Consider the following 21179-nt stretch of genomic DNA (forward strand, 5'->3'; position numbering starts at 1 on the left):
AAAGAATTCACAACTGAGGAATACCGAATGACTGAGAAACACCTAAAGAAATGTTCAACATCTTTAGTCACAAGGGAAATGCAAATCAAAACAACCCTGAGATTCCACCTCACACCAGTGACTGGCCAAGATCAAAAACTCAGGTGACAGCAGATGCTGGCAAGAAAGTAGAGAAAGAGGAACACTCCTCCAATGTCAGTGGGATTGCAGACTGGTACAACCATTCTGGAAATCAGTCTGGAGGTTCCTCAGACAGTTAGACATTGAACTACCTGTGGACCCAGCTATACCTCCCTTGGGCATATATCCAAAAGATACCCTAACATATAACAAAGACACATACTCCACTCTGTTTAAAGCAGCCTCATTTATAATAGCCAGAAGCTGGAAAGAACCCAGATGCCCTTCAACAGAGGAATGGATACAAAAAAAGTGGTATATCTACACAATGGAATACTACTCAGCTATCAAAAACAATGACTTTATGAAATTCATAAGCAAATGGTTGGAACTGGGAAATATCATCCTGAGTGAGGTAAACCAATCACAGAAAAACACACATGATATACACTCATTGATAAGTGGATATTAACCCAAATGTTCGAATTACCCTAGATGCACAGAACACATGAAACCCAAGAAGGATGACCAAAATACGAATGCTTCACTCCTGCTTAAAGGGGGAATAAGAATACCCTTGGGAGGGGATAGGGAGGCAAACTTTAGAACAGAGGCAGAAGGAACCCCCATTCAGAGCCTGCCTCACATGTGGCCCATACATATACAGCCACCAAACTAGATAAGATGGATGAAGCAAAGAAGTGCAGGCCGACAGGAACCGGATGTAGATCTCTGCTGAGAGACACACCCAGAATACAGCAAATACATAGGGGAATGCCAGCGGCGAACCACTAAACTGAGAATGGATCCCCATTGAAGGAATCTTAGAAAAGACTTAAAAAGCTTGAAGGGGCTTGAGATCCCATATGAACAACAATGCCAACCAACCAGAGCTTCCAGGGACTAAGCCAGTACCCAAAGAGTATACATGGACTGACCGTGTGCTCCAACTGCATAGGTAGCAATGAATAGTCTAGTAAGATCACCAGTGGAAGGGGAAGCCCTTGGTCCTGCCAAGGCTGAATCCCCAGTGAATGTGATTGTTGGGGGGAAGGTCGTAATGGAGGGAGGATGGGGAGGAGAACACCCATATAGAAGGTGAGGGGGAGGGGTTAGGGGGATTTTGTCCTGGAAACCAGGAAAGGGAATAACAATTGAAATGTAAATAAGAAATACCCAAGTTAATAAAGATGGAGAAAAAAAAGCAAACTAATCAAAACAGTGTAAAAAAACATGAAATTGTATTTGTGTGTTGGGATTTTAAAGTTATTTTTGTGGCAGGGAGCTGTACCTGCTGTTTATTGGAATGTGTTTTCTTGGTTGTAGGATGAGCACCTGGCTGCCTTGTTCCAGAAGCTGGAGGAACTGTTTGTTCTGTTAAGCAGGAGGATGGGACACTGCAATATTTAGAGGAATTGGTATCTATATTAATGGTTAGAGATGTTGAGTGCTTTTTACTGGTTTTGTGCCCAATTTTATCATGAACTTTTTAAGATTAAGAAAAAAATTGTTTTAATCTTCAATTACTTATAGCCTGACTTATTTGCTTTTCTGTTGCTATAATGAAATACCATGACCAAGTCAGTTTATGGAAGAGTTTATTTTGGTTGGGCTTCCATGAAACCATCATGGCAGGGCGTTGAGAGATCACATGTTAAACCCCAAATATGAAGCAGAGAGAGTGAACAGGAATTGGGGCTAGTCAATATATACTAGCCTCAGAGCTAGCCCCTAGCAAGGTATAGCCTGTAAAGTCACCACCAGGGTTCAGACATTTGAGCCTATGGGAGATATTCTCATTCAAACCACCACATTTCCCTCCCAGGCTCCAAAGGCCATTGTTATAATACGAAGTATATTTAATCCTACTTCAGAAGTCCCCATAGCCTCCCACAGTCTCGATAAAACCCTGTGAATTCGAAAAGTGAATTAATTTCAACATACAATGGAAAAGATATATATTACTATTTCCTAAAAGGAGGAATGGGGGCATAGTCAGAAAACGCTGGACCAAGCAAGACTGATAAGGCAGCATGTAAACATCAAGTCCCCTAGGTCAGACTTCCCACCTGTGGGTCATGACCCATTTACAGGGGCTCCCTAAGACCATCTGTAAACACATATTTACATTATGATTCATGACAGTAGCAAAATTACAGTTATAAAGTAGCAACAAAGATAATTTTATGGTTGGGTTCACCACAACACAAGGAATTGTATTGAAGGGTCACAGCATTAGGAAGGTTGAGAACCAGTGCTCTAGCTTAATATCTGATATCGGAGGCTTAGATGACACCATCCCTCCATCTTTCTGCCTGTAAAATATATCTCTTCCAGGCTGGTTCTATCCCATGTAAACAACTCTCCCTGGCAGAAATCACAGCTTTGGCGCTTCCAACACTTTGGAGTCTGTACAAGTATCCCAGTCTTCACTTCATCTCTCAGGGTCTTCATGCAGGAACTCAGGATTAGGGTTGGCCCTGAGGTCCTTTGGGGTGCATGCTTGTGTTTTCCTAGAGAAAGATCTGTTTTTTCTTGCTTGAGAAAGGGTACATACATAGCAGAGAACATTTTTGGATTTGTCAAAGAAGGTCAGGAAAGGGCCATAATTGTCAGTCTAGAAAGGGTATCACCGAGTTACCCCTTTGTATTGGTTGCCTCTTCTACCAGCTCTATCTACTCTTCCTGGGTCTAGTCTCTGGAATGAATGAGTAGTTTGTCTTGTGGGTTAGTGAAGATATCTGGAAATTTTAATTTTCATATAGTTTTAGCTATGAACTCCCTGTCTGAAGACTTATCTGCTGTGAAGATTTGAATAGGAATGACCACCATAGGCTCATATGCTTGAATGCTTGTCCTATAAGGAGTGGCACTATTAGGAGGTGGGGCCTTGTTGGAGTATGTGTGGCCATGTTGGGGGAAGTGGGTCACTGGGAAAGTAGGCTGTGAGGTCTTTATATTCAAGCTATGACCAGTGTCGACACAGTCTCCTGCTCCTGCCTTCAGATGAAGATGTAGAACTCTCAGCTCCTTCTCCAGCACGATGCCTCCCTGAATGCTGCCGTGCTTCCCACCATGGCGATAATGGACTAAATTTCTGAGAGTGTAAGCCAGCCCAATGTCAGTTTTCCTTATCAAAGTTGACTCAGTAACGGTGTCTCTTCACAGCAATAAAACTGTAAGACACCTATTTGCCTACTTTTTTTTGCCCAGTGAGATTGTTCCATCTGTTTCTGGCCCCCAATTATTTATTTATTTAATTAATTTTATTTTCCTTTTTTTTTATACCAAATAATTTCTTTCTAACTTTTCATTTACCCAATCTAGATTTATTCCTTTCTGATCATTTTAGCACTTGTCTTTCTTTATTGAGTATTACTACCCAAATTTTTCTTAATTTTGAGTCTTCTTGATGGTCATAGTTGTGTATGTTTGCCCCCAATTGACAGCAAATTGCTGTCAATATGTATGTCAGTGTCAATTTTTTTTAACCCGTGCAGTTGACTGATACATATTTGTCATTTAAGATCTCTTCATATATCACTGTGCTTGATTGCCTGGTTGTCTTCATACTGGTTTAGATGATTTCACCTTGTTTCTCTGGGTCCATGGCTAATTAATTAATTAATTAATTAATTAACATGAGTACACTGTAGCTGTCTTCAGACACATCAGGATAGGGCATCAGATCCTGTTACAAATGGTTGTGAGCCACCATGTGGTTGTTGGGAATTGAACTCAGGACCTCTTATCCACTGAGCTATCACTCCAGCCCAGGTCCATGCCTCTTAAAGTATGTGCAATATTAGCCCTCTTTGGTCCTTACTACAGTTCCTTGTTATATAGACATAAGGTAGAGCTACATTTTCATTACTGTATTAATTATACTGTTGTTGTCTCTGTGATGACTGAATCTAACTATTTTATTTATTGGTTGAGTTAAAGTTAAGTACTAATCAATCAAGGTATTTGCTTAACGAGAGCAGATCATACTGTTTTTAATTACAAGTTTTGCTGGTAAAGTGTTACATCAGAGTGGATCCTGGTACAGCTTTTAGAGTTAGCCTATAGAAAATGCAAAAATTTTCTTCAACTTACCTTGGCAAATTTAATTTCTTAGACTTTGGTCATATATACTCTGAGAAGCTAAGAATGTTAAAAACAAAATCACTGCTTTTTATATTCACTACTTAAGAAACTCTTCAATTCTCTATAGCACCTTATGTAGGAAAAAGTGAAGGAGGAAAAGAGTGCAGTGGTACTACTTTAATTCTTATATTTGGTCTGAAGTTTCTTTTATCTTTGTTTCCTTCTGGTGTTTGATTTAGGACATTAAGGTCCTTTCAGATTCTTTCACTAGTAGGGAGGGGCTGACTGTACAAAGAACCTTGGCTTTTGTGTTTTGAGCCCTTTAGGTCTTTTGACTGTCCTGTATAGCCTTCAGCCTGTGTATTGATCTTACACAGCCTGCAGTGTAAGCAGTTGAGAGAGCTGGTCTTGCTACCTGTGTCCTGTGCCCTGTTTAGAAGTGGAGGGATGTTGGAAATCAAAGTGTGCATGGGAAGGTTGACTTGGGAGAGAGATGCCTAGATCAGCCCATTGTTACCTGTGAGAAAGCTTTGGAAAGATACCTGCTGTGTTTTCATTTGCTAATTTTCAGTTGTGAAGGCCTGGTCTCTGGCAACCTTGACTTCCTGTCCTTTTTTTTTCTCTCAGACTCAGGGAACCCCAACTATGTTGTGGCATTGGCGCCACCTTGTGGCTGGTGTGCTACCTCTGGTTGCCTAGGTTTGCTTGGGGCTTGGGGAGGGAGCCTCTCAGTTAGCTCTCTGTACACCCTTTAGACTTATGCTTAATTTCCACCCTGAAGCAGCTTTAGAGTGAAGCCCTAGTTGTTAATATTGAGTGGATGGGGGTGGATTTCCGTATCGGATTACTTCGGTTCTAAGCCAGACATGGGTTTGTCAATTTGTTACTAAAATTTCCAACCCTAACAACCCATGTAAAAGACACACAATCCAAATATTTTAATTATAAGTTATATGCCTACATTGGGCATATCTAATACAATACTAACTTATTTCCCAATTCTAAAACTCCTTATTACTTCTGGTTTCTCCCAGCCACATGATTCTGGTGCATAGTGGCTTCCTTCTCTCCTCTTCCTTCTCTCTTTTTCTCCTTCTACCTGCCACCCCCTCCTGAGCCTCCAGTCCCACCTTTCCTATCCACTACTCAATCATAGGCTCTAACCTTTTATTGACCTATTAAAGTGGAGAGAAGGTTCACATAGCATCACCTAAGTACATGATGCTCTGCTTGTGGGGTGGGGGCAACCCCTCTTGAGGAACCAATATGAACAATAATATACACGCAGCATCAAGCCAAACCACTACAGTTTACTCGTAAGATCTCAGTTTTTAGTACAAAATCCAATAATGTTAGTTGTTTAAGTGTGTGTCTTACTATATTTCTTACACAGCTGTTTTCCAAATGTGGGCTGGCCTGGTGTGCTGTACCAACATAGAGTACTCATAGTTAACAGGGTATTTTCTTGCCACCAATACATGAATTTTTGTTGGATATGCTAAAGAGTCATAATGGTTTTACACAAGAAAGCTAATTGTCAGAATTTTGGTTTGTTTTAGAGTCAGGGTTTTCTGTATAGCCCTGGCTGCCCTGGAACTCACTTTGTAGACCAGGCTGCCTTCAGACTTACAGAGATGTGCCTGCCCTCTGTCTCTGAATGCTAGGGTTTAAGTCCTGTGCCCAGCTTGATATTTTTCTTTGTCATTCTCTCTCTCTCTCTCTCTCTCTCTCTCTCTCTCTCTCTCTCTCTCTCTCTCTCTCTCTCTCTTTGCCCCAGTCAATGGATTTTATTTGGTCACAGGGTCACAGGCCAGGTATGGCCCCAGCTTTGTTTGAGCTTCTTCTTTGGGGCTCAGGTTGTTGGAGTGGCCGAACTTCTTGTAGCAGTTGACTACACTGTGTGCAGGCATGAGTAGCACTTGTGGCAGATGAACTTGTCACAATTGTAATTCTGGACAAGGCGACAAAGGGATGACTCGATGATGCCACTGTGCAGACGCAGCACCAGGTACAAGGTGGACTCTTTCTGGATGTTGTAGTTGGACAGGGTGTGGGCATCCTCCAACTGTTTGCCAGCGAATATCAGCTCTGCTGGTCGGTGGGATCCCTTCCTTGTCTTGGATCATTATTGATGGTGTCACTGGGCTCGATCTCAAGAGTAATAGTCTTGCCCATTAGGGTCTTCATGAAGATCTGCATGTTGGCATCTGCCACTTGGCCACCTTGTTGAAGAGAAAGAGTGGTTTGGGGTTTTTGGGTTTTTTTGTTTGTTTGTTTTGTTTTTTCTTTTTAATACTTAGATCATTTTGTTGACTTCTTGGTGTTTGTTGAGGGCTGGTATAATTTGCATTTTAAATATATTTACCTGGATCTTCACTGCTTGCTCTATCCTTTATCTTAACAGGCAGATGTCCTTTGATTTGGGACTGAATAGACTTTTTTTTAAATTGTTTCCAATCTGTGTTCTTCTTTCACTGGCCTTTTATGAGTCAGTTGTTCACAGAATTGGCTGTCACAGTGCACGAAAGATTTGGCCAGAGCTTGAGACAAGTAGAAATGGGTGGCAGTTTTAGGACCTGTACTATCATATTTTGGAACACCAGGGGGATTAGTAGAAGTAATATTATTATAAAGTAGTGTTATCCTAATAGTTGGGTTATAATAATCCTTATTAACAATCTCTGGTTATCCTAAGTCAGTAATTTTCCTTATGAGATAATATTTACTTTCATCTCCATAAATATAATAGTCATGTGGCAGAACCAGTAACAGCTAATGATGAAAGAAAAATTCCCTGTGTATATAGACTTTGTTTTTTTGTGAACTACTTTTTGAAATATGTCGAATTATAACAGCAGTATTGTTGGTATCAGGAATTGCCTTGAGCAGTGACACCATTTGGTAACTGTTGACATGGCAACAACCCTACATTCCCAGTATTCCTTTGGTCCAAATCCCAACTCTACGTGGGAGTAGTTATGTCATATTCCAAATGAAAGGCAGACTTCTTCTGCCCTCATGCTCTCTCTTCTCTTCATTCTTTTCTCTTCTTTCTCTCGTCCCTTTCCCTTGTCTTGTTCTCCCATTAAATCTCACCAAGTGGAACTGTGTTAGTTTTGTGTGCTCTATTTTGATGGGTGTGGTGGATATTTTATTACAACGAGACTTTAATAACAACAAGTATGATAATTTAAGAGCTTGGAAATCAGACTTACTGGAAATAAATTCCAATTTGGTCACTCACCAGCTGTTGAACTTATATTACTAATATAAAAGTTGTGGGTGATAGTAATTTTTCCCTATAGTGTTGTGAGAATTAATCTAACTCCTTGTAAACCTCTTGTGTTTTATTTCTTATCAACAACATTGGGTAGTAGTAGCCATTGTAATTGTTTCATTAAATAAAATTTGTAGAGTTGTGCAGAATGGAGTTTATCAAAAGTAAATAGGTGAAACTACACATAACTAAATTGTATAATCAGATTTATCTTATAAAATTATAATCTTAAAGGAAGAAGGTTAGAATGTAGAATAGGAAATAATGCTATGCTATTGTTAGAAGTGATTTAACATTCTATCAGAAAACTGAAGAAATGGAAATTCATCTATTAAGGTGGTGTACAGTCCATAATATATTCTATATTATGTTAACATTATTCTTAAATGTGATTTTTAAAAATTGACTAAATATGTTTTTAATGAGAAGAATTAGTTTGGGTTTGAATGCTCTTTTTTTCTGTTTAGGCAATATGTCAGTATTGAGGGCACCCAGACATCAGAGCTCTGGAAGGCATGTTGATACTGTTTTCTTCTTTGTCTCCTGGGTGTAAGAATATAACAGATCTTAAAGATCTGTATTCTTGTTTATTTAAAAAAAATTGATACATAAGAGAGGGAGAGAGAGAGAGAGAGAGAGAGAGAGAGAGAGAGAGAGATTGAGAGAGAGAGAGAGTGTCTGTGTGTCTGTGTGTATCTGAAATGATAACAATATATTCTTTGGAAAGTATTTTGTTTTTTCTCAATTAAATGTATTCATTTGTTCAAATTGGCTACCCTTTATTATCACAGGTATAGGGAAATTAGAATTCTACTGCTTTAGTGTACGTTGAAATATTCAGAGAAGAGATTCTTAAATTGAGGACTCTGTTATCTCACATAGATGAGAGTTTCTGGATATTTTCTATATCTTTTTACTGCTCATTAAGGGGAATTTGCTGCTATACTGTGTCTTCAGCCTTTCCCTTCTGTTCAAATAACTCCTCCCTTAATGTAGGTAAACATACTAACTTCTGGGTTTTGGATAATTCTGTACCATTGAGTTGAGTCAACTGGGCAGTCTGTTTTGCAAATGAAATTTCAGGTTTATGTGTGTCTACTTACTAGTATTAGAAGCATTTATTTAGCATTTTTCTTTAGTTCTTTCTGGACAAGATAGTTACATTTGCAGTTTCGTTTGAAAGTCAGTTTTTCTCTTATGTGAAAATACTAGAGAATTCTAGATTCCCAACAAGGTTTTATTTTTGTTCTAGGTAGTTTTGACTCAGCTCTGAAAGGGATTTTTTTTTAATGTAAAGGAATTGATTTTAGGCTAGGGATACTTACCATCTGGTCTATTGTTCTTTTGTCTGGCTTATGTAGTGAGGCAGGAGAGCTTTGTGTGTTATATGTTTCTTTGTTCTGAGCCCCCTGCTCTCTAAACCTATTTATACCTACTTATACCAGAATTACAGAAGTCTGATTGTAGTTTTTGTCTCATTTTCTTCTCCTACAATCTGAACCTGGTATCTGAGTTGCCTGTTTTTCATTGTAAGAAATCAAAGGCCACAGAAAACTGACTCTGCTGCTGTTAGATTGAGTCAGTTCATCAGAGCCATGTTTGGTGGAGCAAGCTTTTAATTCTAGCAGGTGAACCTCTATGAGTTCCCGGACAGCCTGGTCTACATAGAACACCTTTTCATCCTGATGCTAACACCCAGCTGGAGTGGCATTATTACCAGAATAAACTGAAAGGAAAAGCAGGTGCATATAAGTTCTTTAAAGCAATAGTCCTCCCATGTCCTCTCTGAATGTTGGTTTTGGGGTTGGTGCATTAGAAGTAAAAATAGAATTGGAATAATTAGCTCTTGGAAGGCTTTAATAATGCTAGTGACTGTAGAGAGAGTATCTTGTGTATTTGTATGGATATATCACCTTTCAGTTAAAAAAAATTATGGCCTATAGGAAAGGGTAGAATAGAAGGTGGGACATCCAGGAGGCAGAAAGAATTCTGGGATAGAGCCAGGTCCGAGAGATTTGCCCTGGAAAATGTGACCAGACAGACTCATGGTTCCTGAGCACAGGTAATGAGCCACATGGCGAAATGTAGATTTGAGTAAGTGGGTTAGAATTTGTCAGAGAAGAGTCTAGCTCTATGGCCAAGGTATTTGTTAATATATTTTGAGTCTCGGTCTTATTCCTGGGATCACGGGGCTGGGAGGAAGAACCAGGTCCAAACTTCTACAAGTGACAACATGAATCCAAACAAAATCTAAATCTGAGCAATGACCAGTGTATAGTTTTGATTTCTGGAACAGGATGATGATGTTCACCTGGAACTCAATCCCAACATAGGTTGGGAGTGAAAGCATGATTTATTTCATATTAACTAGATGAGCTATTAGCGATGTGGCTTATGTCAGCGTGCAGACACTGAATATATAAATATTTCTTCAATATTTTTTAGAACTTAAAAGCAGACACCATGGTACCTAATCTCGGCTTTCAGGAGATGACACCAAAAGAACAGAACTTTCAAGGGAAGACTACAGAGCAGGGAACCCCGACTCAAGGAAGGACACAACGACTATTGTAACCAGAGTCTAAATGCCTCATTTGAGTGAGCTGGTTTCTTGGAAGAAATATTTCCATAACTGTCTTGGAAAATTAGTCTCTTTACAATCACAAGATCTTCATTTGTTTTACTACCCTGCATTACAGTTCCAAAGAAATTGGCAAGTCTTTCCCATTGGTTTCCTTGTAGAAAAAATTGTAAAACCACATATATTAAAAAAAAAATCATTGTTTTAGGAACACATTAATGAGAAGAAAGACATATAGCACAGTAGAAACGATCTAGATTTTGGTTTTATCCCAGTTGCTTCTGTTCCCTATTTTGTCAGATTTAAAAAAACAATGGTTATTTTAGAAACGACCCTGATGAGGCAAAACAGAATCTGGCCATCTGGATTTCTTTTCTGGAATTAGTCTTTCTTGGTTGACATCATCTGCTTACACGGTGCACTGGGAAGGGTGATTGTAGACACAAATTTATATTTTATATGTGTATCAGTTTTTCAAGTTTTCTAGGGTTCTTATTAGCTGTTAAATGTTTTCAGAAAATTTTGAGATTAGTGATTTGTGTCAGTAGATCTTGGGATAACTTCCTGAGCTTGTTGAGTCTTTGTTTCATTGTCTGTGGTCAGTTTCTTCAGCATACTTGTGTACCAGGTTGCTTTTTCTTTCTGAATTTCCTAATTCGTATTATTAAACAGATAAAAATTTAAGTTCTAGAAAGCAAGGGATATGTAACTGAAGGAAGTACACAGTACGTGTCCCATGCTGAAAGCTAAGAAAATACTGAATGAACATCTGTCAAAATGAGGGAAAAAAAAAACAGTTGTGCATGTTTGGTGGTGTTTCTAAGTTCCTTTGTTGCTCAGTCTGGTGGGTAGACTCCAAGTCAGCTGCTTGTTTTAGTAGTCTGCATCTAGATTTTGACCTGCGTAGGTGCTTGTTCTTTGAAAGTAGCAGGAAACTAATCTTCTTTTGTCTTGCTTTACATCACTGGCTGGCCAAGCATGGTTTTGCAGCAGAATATTTTCTTTGCTTACTTAATTAGCTGCATCTTAGTAGCCACTGGATTTTTAAAATATTTAACATCCTTTTATAATCCATATCTTCTTAATTTCTTTTGGATGGGCCACCAGAAGTCAAATATTAGAGGAAATGTTTAAGTTCCACAAAATGAAATATTCCTTTCCTTTAAAAAAGTGGTCATAATACCTTGATACTATATTCTTGTTTTAACTTTATGACATTCATTTTTGTATCTTAAGGTCTTTGACCCATTTGGAGCCTGTAAAAGTATTTGCTAGATATAAAAGGACTAGATTGTCTTGTATTAAATTTACAGCCAAACCTGTGCCTAAAACTCTTTTTCCAATGCCTTTCTTCTACTTTATTCCAATATCACATTCTCTGAGTCATTATTAGACATCGCACAAAAATTAAATGTACTAAGAGTCATTTTAGAAGTTAGTATCTTTGATTTCTACACATTAATTAGCTCTATAAAAATTAGGTCTAATATTGACTTGTATTATTAGACGAAGCATCTTTTGTGTTTTTTGGAAACTGATTTCTTGTTCCTTATATGAAGAAATTAGGTCAATGTAACCAGAGCATTTGATACATCTGTGACTTCCTTTGTGTGCTGTTTCCTGAATCATCTCTTTGATGATTCCCTTTAGAGGTATTTAATCTCTGCACATGTTTGGGGCCTTTTACAAACCCTTCCTGCATTCCTAGGATGCAGATGTTTTCTACCCTGTTAGCAACTTTTCTTTTCTTTTTTTTTTTTATTAACTTGAGTATTTCTTATTTACATTTCGAGTGTTATTCCCTTTCCCGGTTTCCGGGCAAACATCCCCCTAATCCCTTCCCGTCCCCTTCTTTATGGGTGTTCCCCTCCTGATCCTCCCCCCATTGCCGCCCTCCCCCCAACAATCACGTTCACTGGGGGTTCAGTCTTAGTAGGACCAAGGGCTTCCCCTTCGACTGGTGATTTTACTAGAATATTCATTGCTACCTATGAGGTCAGAGTCCAGGGTCAGTCCATGTATAGTCTTTAGGTAGTGGCTTAGTCCCTGGAAGCTCTGGTTGCTTGGCATTGTTGTTCATAAGGGGTCTCGAGCTCCTTCAAGGTCTTCCAGTTCTTTCTCTGATTCCTTCAACGGCGGTCCCGTTCTCATTTCAGTGATTTGCTGCTCGCATTCGCCTCTATATTTGCTGTATTCTGGCTGTGTCTCTCAGGAGCGTTCTACATCCGGCTCCTGTCAGCCTGCACTTCTTTGCTTCATCCATCTTGTCTAATTGGATGGCTGTATATGCATGGGCCACATGTGGGGCAGGCTCTGAATGGGTGTTCCTTCTGTCTCTGTTTTAATCTTTGCCTCTCTATTCCCTGCCAAGGGTATCCTTGTTCCCCTTTTAAAGAAGGAGTGAAGCATTCACATTTTGACCATCCATCTTAAGTTTGCATTTGTTCTAGGCATCTAGGGTAATTCAAGCATTTGGGCTAATAGCCAGTTATCAATGAGGGCATACCATGTGTGTTTTTCTGTGATTGGGTTACTCACTCAGGATGATGTTTTCCAGTTCCAACCATTTGCCTATGAATTTCATAAAGCCGTTGTTTTTGATAGCTGAGTAATATTCCATTGTGTAGATGTACCACATTTTCTGTATCCATTCCTCTGTTGAAGGGCATCTGGGTTCTTTCCAGCTTCTGGCTATTATAAATAAGGCTGCTATGAACATAGTGGAGCATGTGTCTTTTTTATATGTTGGGGCATCTTTTCGGTATATGCCTAAGAGAGGTATAGCTGGGTCCTCAGGTAGTTCAATGTCCAATTTTCTGAGGAACCTCCAGACTGATTTCCAGAATGGTTGTACCAGTCTGCAATCCCACCAACAATGGTGAAGTGTTCCACTTTCTCAACATCCTCGCCAGCATTTGCTGTCACTGGAGGTTTTGATCTTAGCCATTCTCACTGCTGTGAGGTGAAATCTCGGGGTTGTTTTGATTTGCATTTCCCTTATGACTAAAGATGTTGACCATTTCTTTATGTGCTTCTCAACCATTCAGCATTCCTCAGCTGTGAATTCTTTGTTTAGCTCTGAACCCCACTTTTTAATAGGGTTATTTGTCTCCCTGCTGTCTAACTTCTTGAGTTCTTTGTATATTTTGGATATAAGCTCTCTATCTGTTGTAGGATTGGTAAAGATCTTTTCCCAACCTGTTGGTTGCCGTTTTGTCCGAACGACAGTGTCCTTTGCCTTATAGAAGCTTTGCAGTTTTATTTGTCGATTCTTGATCTTACAGCATAAGCCATTGGTATTTTGTTCAGGAAATTTTTTCCAGTGCCCATGTGTTCCAGATGCTTCCCTAGTTTTTCATCTATTAGTTTGGGTGTATCTGGTTTGATGTGGAGGTCCTTGATCCACTTGGACTTAAGCTTTGTACAGGGTGATAGGCATGGATCGATCTGCATTCTTCTACATGTTGACCTCCAGTTGAACCAGCACCATTTGTTGAAAATGCTATCTTTTTTCCATTGGATGGTTTTGGCTCCTTTGTCAAAAATCAAGTGCCCATAGGTGTGTGGGTTCATTTCTGGGTCTTCAATTCGGTCCCATTGGTCTATCTGTCTGTCTCTGTACCAATACCATGCAGTTTTTATCACTATTGCTCTGTAATAATGCTTGAGTTCAGGGATAGTGATTCCCCCTGAAGTCCTTTTGTTGTTGAGGATAGTTTTAGCTATCCTGGGTTTTTTGTTATTCCAGATGAATTTGCAAATTGTTCTGTCTAACTCTTTGAAGAATTGGATTGGTATTTTGATGGGGATTGCATTGAATCTGTAGATCGCTTTTGGTAGAATGGCCATTTTCACTATATTAATCCTGCCAATCCATGAGCATGGGAGATCTTTCCATCTTCTGAGGTCTTCTTCAATTTCTTCAGAGTCTTGAAGTTCTTATTGTACAGATTTTTTACTTGCTTGGTTAAAGTCACACCGAGGTACTTTATATTATTTAGGTCTATTATGAAGGGTGTCATTTCCCTAATTTCTTTCTCGGCTTGATTCTCTTTTGTGTAGAGGAAGGCTACTGATTTATTTGAGTTAATTTTATACCCAGCCACTTTGCTGAAGTTGTCTATCAACTTTAGCAGTTCTCTGGTGGAACTTTTGGGATCACTTAAATATACTATCATATCATCTGCTAATAGTGATATTTTGACTTCCTCTTTTCCGATCTGTATCCCCTTGACCTCCTTTTGTTGTCTGATTACTCTGGCTAGAACTTCAAGAACTATATTGAATAAGTAGGGAGAGAGTGGGCACCCTTGTCTAGTCCCTGATTTTAGTGGGATTGCTTCAAGTTTCTCTCCATTTAGTTTAATGTTAGCAACTGGTTTGCTGTATTGGCTTTTACTATGTTTATGTATGGGCCCTGAATTCCTATTCTTTCCAGGACTTTTATCATGAAGGGGTGTTGAATTTTGTCAAATGCTTTCTCAGCATCTAATGAAATGATCATGTGGTTTTGTTCTTTCAGTTTGTTTATATAATGGATCACGTTGATGGTTTTCCATATATTAAGCCATCCCTGCATGCCTGGGATGAAGCCTACTTGATCATGGTGGATGATTGTTTTGATGTGCTCTTGGATTCGGTTTGCCAGAATTTTATTGAGTATTTTTGCGTTGATATTCATAAGGGAAATTGGTCTGAAGTTCTCTTTTTTTGTTGGGTCTTTGTGTGGTTTAGGTGTAAGAGTAATTGTGGCTTCATAGAAGAAATTCAGTAGTGCTCCATCTGTTTCAATTTTGTGGAATAGTTTGGATAATATTGGTATGAGGTCTTCTATGAAGGTCTGATAGAATTCTGCACTAAACCCGTCTGGACCTGGGCTCTTTTTGGTTGGGAGACCTTTAATGACTGCTTCTATTTCCTTAGGAGTTATGGGGTTGTTTAACTGGTTTATCTGTTCCTGATTTAACTTCGGTAAATTCTTCCCTTATTGTTATTGAAGACCAGCTTTAGGCTGTGGTGGTCTGATAGCACGCATGGGATTATTTCTATCTTTCTGTACCTGTTGAGTCCCGTTTTTTGACCAATTATATGGTTAATTTTGGAGAAAGTACCATGAGGAGCTGAGAAGAAGGTATATTCTTTTGCTTTAGGATAGAATGTTCTATAAATATCTGTTAAGTCCATTTGGCTCATGACTTCTCTTAGTCGGTCTACGTCTCTGTTTAATTTCTGTTTCCATGATCTGTCCATTGATGAGAGTGGGGTGTTGAAATCTCCTACTATTATTGTGTGAGGTGCAATGTGTGTTTTGAGCTTTAGTAAGGTTTCTTTTACGTATGTAGGTGCCCTTGTATTTGGGGCATAGATATTTAGGATTGAGAGTTCATCTTGGTGGATTTTTCCTTTGATGAATATGAAGTGTCCTTCCTTATCTTTTTTGATGACTTTTAGTTGCAAATTGATTTTATTTGATATTAGAATGGCTACTCCAGCTTGCTTCTTCTGACCATTTGCTTGGAAAGTTGTTTTCCAGCTGAAATTTGTTTTGCACCTGAAAGTAATAGAAACCATATTTCCTTAATAAAATTTAAGGAAAACATTTTAACATAATGATTAAATATTATTTTAATGCAGACCTAATATCAGATTCGTCAGTGAGTAAGAATCCCGATTCTATGCAAAGAAATTGACTTGGTTCTGTTTTTTTCAAGAGATGAAATGGCTTCTTGTGGTTATGAAGGGAGGTATGGAGAAGCTAAGTGAGTTCTATTTCTTAATGGAGAGTTGATTTTTTTTTACATTTTTAGAAAGATTAATCCTCGCAAGTCAGTTCTACAATTTCCACATATGAAATACATATTACAAATGGAAATATTTTAGTCTGAGTCTTTCATCTATACTACCATGTAAAGAATTTTAAATAACATAATAGTCCCTAGTGATCCTCCAGTGAAAACCAAAATAATAATAATAATAATAATAATAATAATAATAATAATAATAATAGGCATTGTCACTTTTATCTTCCTTCAGGTATAAAATGGTAAGAAATTGAAAGCTACATTTTTCTTTTTCTTTTTCTTTTTTTATTTGAATGGCATTTGCGGGGCATTATTTGTCAGTCTTTACAAATAAGAAAAACTCACCTCACAACTGTTCATAACTACAGTTCTGGGCAGTCCATCTCTTTACGGACACAGTCACATACATTCAAGAAAACACACAGAAAATTAACCTGAAACTCGATTTCCTTCTAAATTAAAAGTAAACGATTTTCTACCATTGCTGATGACCAATGTTGGCATCTGTGTGGTGGGTAAAATGAGTCAGGGAGCCAGCAGATGGGGGTTAGTGCTTAAAGCTATTGATAGGGGTGGATCCAGACACCTATGGGGATGCTGCCACAGGCAGCCAGCGACTAGAGATGTTACTCAACAGACAGTTTTCTGAGGGAGCAAAGCTTAAGTTACTGGGGGGTTGGCACTCTCTATGATCAGCGAAAAACCTATGAACTCTTAACTCCTTGGGGTCAGTGAGAAAGACCAGGGAAGAGAGAAAATTCACACACACACACACACACACACACACACACACACACACACACACACACAGAGTTGATGGTAGAAGGAACAGTGTTCCAGCCCATCATACACAAGCCTTAACAGATACACATAGTTGATGGATGCCCTAATCCTTGTGCTTTATTCTTTGTTCCATCACTTATATGTCCCAGCCAAATCTTTCAAGCAGCATTAAATTGCAATGTAATTGTTTTAGTTTTCTTCTAGACAAAGACAGGAGTAATTATTTCATTATTTATCCTTAAAAAGTATTCTTAAAAGACTCACAGATCTAACCACTTATATAAAAATCAGCCATATCTACTTTAAATCCTCAGAATGAGTATCTACTCAAGAGCAATTCTTAATAAATCTCATGAGGAAGCTGAGGGCAAAAATGTGTATAAGAAATCAATTGTTAGTGCCAGAGATGTTGGCCAGTGAGTGATTTGAGGCCCCTTAGAGTTTTCCCATAATTCTTTTTTTTTATTTTTTTTTTTATTTTTTTTTATTAACTTGAGTATTTCTTATATACATTTCAAGTGTTATTCCCTTTCCCGGTTTCCGGGCAAACATCCCCCTCCCCCCTCCCCTTCCTTATGGGTGTTCCCCTCCCAACCCTCCCACCATTGCCGCCCTCCCCCCATAGACTAGTTCACTGGGGGTTCAGTCTTAGCAGGACCCAGGGCTTCCCCTTCCATTGGTGCTCTTACTAGGATATTCATTGCTACCTATGGGGTCAGAGTCCAGGGTCAGTCCATGTATAGTCTTTAGGTAGTGGCTTAGTCCCTGGAAGCTCTGGTTGCTTGGCATTGTTGTACTTTTGGGGTCTCGAGCCCCTTCAAGCTCTTCCAGTTCTTTCTCTGATTCCTTCAATAGGGGACCTATTCTCAGTTCAGTGGTTTGCTGCTGGCATTCGCCTCTGTATTTGCTGTATTCTGGCTGTGTCTCTCAGGAGCGATCTACATCCGGCTCCTGTCGGTCTGCACTTCTTTGCTTCATCCATCTAGTCCAATTGGGTGGCTGTATATGTATGGGCCAAATGTGGGACAGGCTCTGAATGGGTGTTCCTTCAGTCTCTGTTTTAATCTTTGCCTCTCCCTTCCCTGCCAAGGGTATTCTTTTTCCTCATTTAAAGAAGGAGTGAAGCATTCACATTTTGATCATCCGTCTTGAGTTTCGTTTGTTCTAGGGATCTAGGGTAATTCAAGCATTTGGGCTAATAGCCACTTATCAATGAGTGCATACCATGTATGTCTTTCTGTGATTGGGTTAGTTCACTCAGGATGATATTTTCCAGTTCCAACCATTTGCCTACGAATTTCATAAACTCGTTGTTTTTGATAGCTGAGTAGTATTCCATTGTGTAGATGTACCACATTTTCTGTATCCATTCCTCTGTTGAAGGGCATCTGGGTTCTTTCCATTTTCTGGCTATTATAAATAAGGCTGCGATGAACATAGTGGAGCACGTGTCTCTTTTATATGTTGAGGCATCTTTTGGGTATATGCCCAAGAGAGGTATAGCTGGATCCTCAGGCAGTTCAATGTCCAATTTTCTGAGGAACCTCCAGACTGATTTCCAGAATGGTTTTACCAGTCTGCAATCCCACCAACAATGGAGGAGTGTTCCTCTTTCTCCACAACCTCGCCAGCATCTGCTGTCACCTGAGTTTTTGATCTTAGCCATTCTCACTGGTGTGAGGTGAAATCTCAGGGTTGTTTTGATTTGCATTTCCCTTATGACTAAAGATGTTGAACATTTCTTTAGGTGTTTCTCAGCCATTCGGCATTCCTCAGCTGTGAATTCTTTGTTTAGCTCTGAACCCCATTTTTTAATAGGGTTATTTGTTTCCCTGCGGTCTAACTTCTTGAGTTCTTTGTATATTTTGGATATAAGGCCTCTATCTGTTGTAGGGTTGGTAAAGATCTTTTCCCAATCTGTTGGTTGCCGTTTTGTCCTAACCACAGTGTCCTTTGCCTTACAGAAGCTTTGCAGTTTTATGAGATCCCATTTGTCAATTCTTGATCTTAGAGCATAAGCCATTGGTGTTTTGTTCAGGAAATTTTTTCCAGTGCCCATGTGTTCCAGATGCTTCCCTAGTTTTTCTTCTATTAGTTTGAGTGTGTCTGGTTTGATGTGGAGGTCCTTGATCCACTTGGACTTAAGCTTTGTACAGGGTGATAAGCATGGATCGATCTGCATTCTTCTACATGTTGCCCTCCAGTTGAACCAGCACCATTTGCTGAAAATGCTATCTTTTTTCCATTGGATGGTTTTGGCTCCTTTGTCAAAAATCAAGTGACCATAGGTGTGTGGGTTCATTTCTGGGTCTTCAATTCTATTCCATTGGTCTATCTGTCTGTCTCTGTACCAATACCATGCAGTTTTTATCACTATTGCTCTGTAATACTGCTTGAGTTCAGGGATAGTGATTCCCCCTGAAGTCCTTTTATTGTTGAGGATAGCTTTAGCTATCCTGGGTTTTTTGTTATTCCAGATGAATTTGCAAATTGTTCTGTCTAACTCTTTGAAGAATTGGATTGGTATTTTGATGGGGATTGCATTGAATCTGTAGATTGCTTTTGGTAAAATGGCCATTTTTACTATATTAATCCTGCCAATCCATGAGCATGGGAGATCTTTCCATCTTCTGAGGTCTTCTTCAATTTCTTTCTTCAGTGTCTTGAAGTTCTTATTGTACAGATCTTTTACTTGCTTGGTTAAAGTCACACCGAGGTACTTTATATTATTTGGGTCTATTATGAAGGGTGTCGTTTCCCTAATTTCTTTCTCGGCTTGTTTCTCTTTTGTATAGAGGAAGGCAACTGATTTATTTGAGTTAATTTTATACCCAGCCACTTTGCTGAAGTTGTTTATCAGCTTTAGTAGTTCTCTGGTGGAACTTTTGGGATCACTTAAATATACTATCATATCATCTGCAAATAGTGATATTTTGACCTCTTCTTTTCCGATCTGTATCCCTTTGATCTCCTTTTGTTGTCTGATTACTCTGGCTAGAACTTCAAGAACTATATTGAATAAGTAGGGAGAGAGTGGGCACCCTTGTCTAGTCCCTGATTTTAGTGGGATTGCTTCAAGTTTCTCTCCATTTAGTTTAATGTTAGCAACTGGTTTGCTGTATTGGCTTTTACTATGTTTATGTATGGGCCCTGAATTCCTATTCTTTCCAGGACTTTTATCATGAAGGGGTGTTGAATTTTGTCAAATGCTTTCTCAGCATCTAATGAAATGATCATGTGGTTTTGTTCTTTCAGTTTGTTTATATAATGGATCACGTTGATGGTTTTCCATATATTAAGCCATCCCTGCATGCCTGGGATGAAGCCTACTTGATCATGGTGGATGATTGTTTTGATGTGCTCTTGGATTCGGTTTGCCAGAATTTTATTGAGTATTTTTGCGTTGATATTCATAAGGGAAATTGGTCTGAAGTTCTCTTTTTTTGTTGGGTCTTTGTGTGGTTTAGGTGTAAGAGTAATTGTGGCTTCATAGAAGAAATTCAGTAGTGCTCCATCTGTTTCAATTTTGTGGAATAGTTTGGATAATATTGGTATGAGGTCTTCTATGAAGGTCTGATAGAATTCTGCACTAAACCCGTCTGGACCTGGGCTCTTTTTGGTTGGGAGACCTTTAATGACTGCTTCTATTTCCTTAGGAGTTATGGGGTTGTTTAACTGGTTTATCTGTTCCTGATTTAACTTCGGTAAATTCTTCCCTTATTGTTATTGAAGACCAGCTTTAGGCTGTGGTGGTCTGATAGCACGCATGGGATTATTTCTATCTTTCTGTACCTGTTGAGTCCCGTTTTTTGACCAATTATATGGTTAATTTTGGAGAAAGTACCATGAGGAGCTGAGAAGAAGGTATATTCTTTTGCTTTAGGATAGAATGTTCTATAAATATCTGTTAAGTCCATTTGGCTCATGACTTCTCTTAGTCGGTCTACGTCTCTGTTTAATTTCTGTTTCCATGATCTGTCCATTGATGAGAGTGGGGTGTTGAAATCTCCTACTATTATTGTGTGAGGTGCAATGTGTGTTTTGAGCTTTAGTAAGGTTTCTTTTACGTATGTAGGTGCCCTTGTATTTGGGGCATAGATATTTAGGATTGAGAGTTCATCTTGGTGGATTTTTCCTTTGATGAATATGAAGTGTCCTTCCTTATCTTTTTTGATGACTTTTAGTTGCAAATTGATTTTATTTGATATTAGAATGGCTACTCCAGCTTGCTTCTTCTGACCATTTGCTTGGAAAGTTGTTTTCCAGCTGAAATTTGTTTTGCACCTGAAAGTAATAGAAACCATATTTCCTTAATAAAATTTAAGGAAAACATTTTAACATAATGATTAAATATTATTTTAATGCAGACCTAATATCAGATTCGTCAGTGAGTAAGAATCCCGATTCTATGCAAAGAAATTGACTTGGTTCTGTTTTTTTCAAGAGATGAAATGGCTTCTTGTGGTTATGAAGGGAGGTATGGAGAAGCTAAGTGAGTTCTATTTCTTAATGGAGAGTTGATTTTTTT

At 38.8% G+C, this 21179-nt stretch overlaps 1 protein-coding gene and 1 pseudogene; one reads left to right on the forward strand and one right to left on the reverse strand.

Moving 5' to 3' along the window:
- The window catches only part of Erich1 (glutamate-rich 1), a gene marked incomplete at its 5' end in the record, with an annotated part of 52793804 nt that overhangs the window by 11685926 nt on the left and 41086699 nt on the right, over nt 1-21179 (forward strand).
- Uba52-ps17 (ubiquitin A-52 residue ribosomal protein fusion product 1, pseudogene 17) lies at nt 5997-6408 on the reverse strand (annotated as a pseudogene).

The sequence above is a fragment of the Rattus norvegicus genome, chromosome 16, assembly GCF_021556685.1.
Source record: "Rattus norvegicus strain SHRSP/BbbUtx chromosome 16, alternate assembly SHRSP_T2T, whole genome shotgun sequence".
Classification (NCBI taxonomy): Eukaryota; Metazoa; Chordata; class Mammalia; order Rodentia; family Muridae; genus Rattus; species Rattus norvegicus.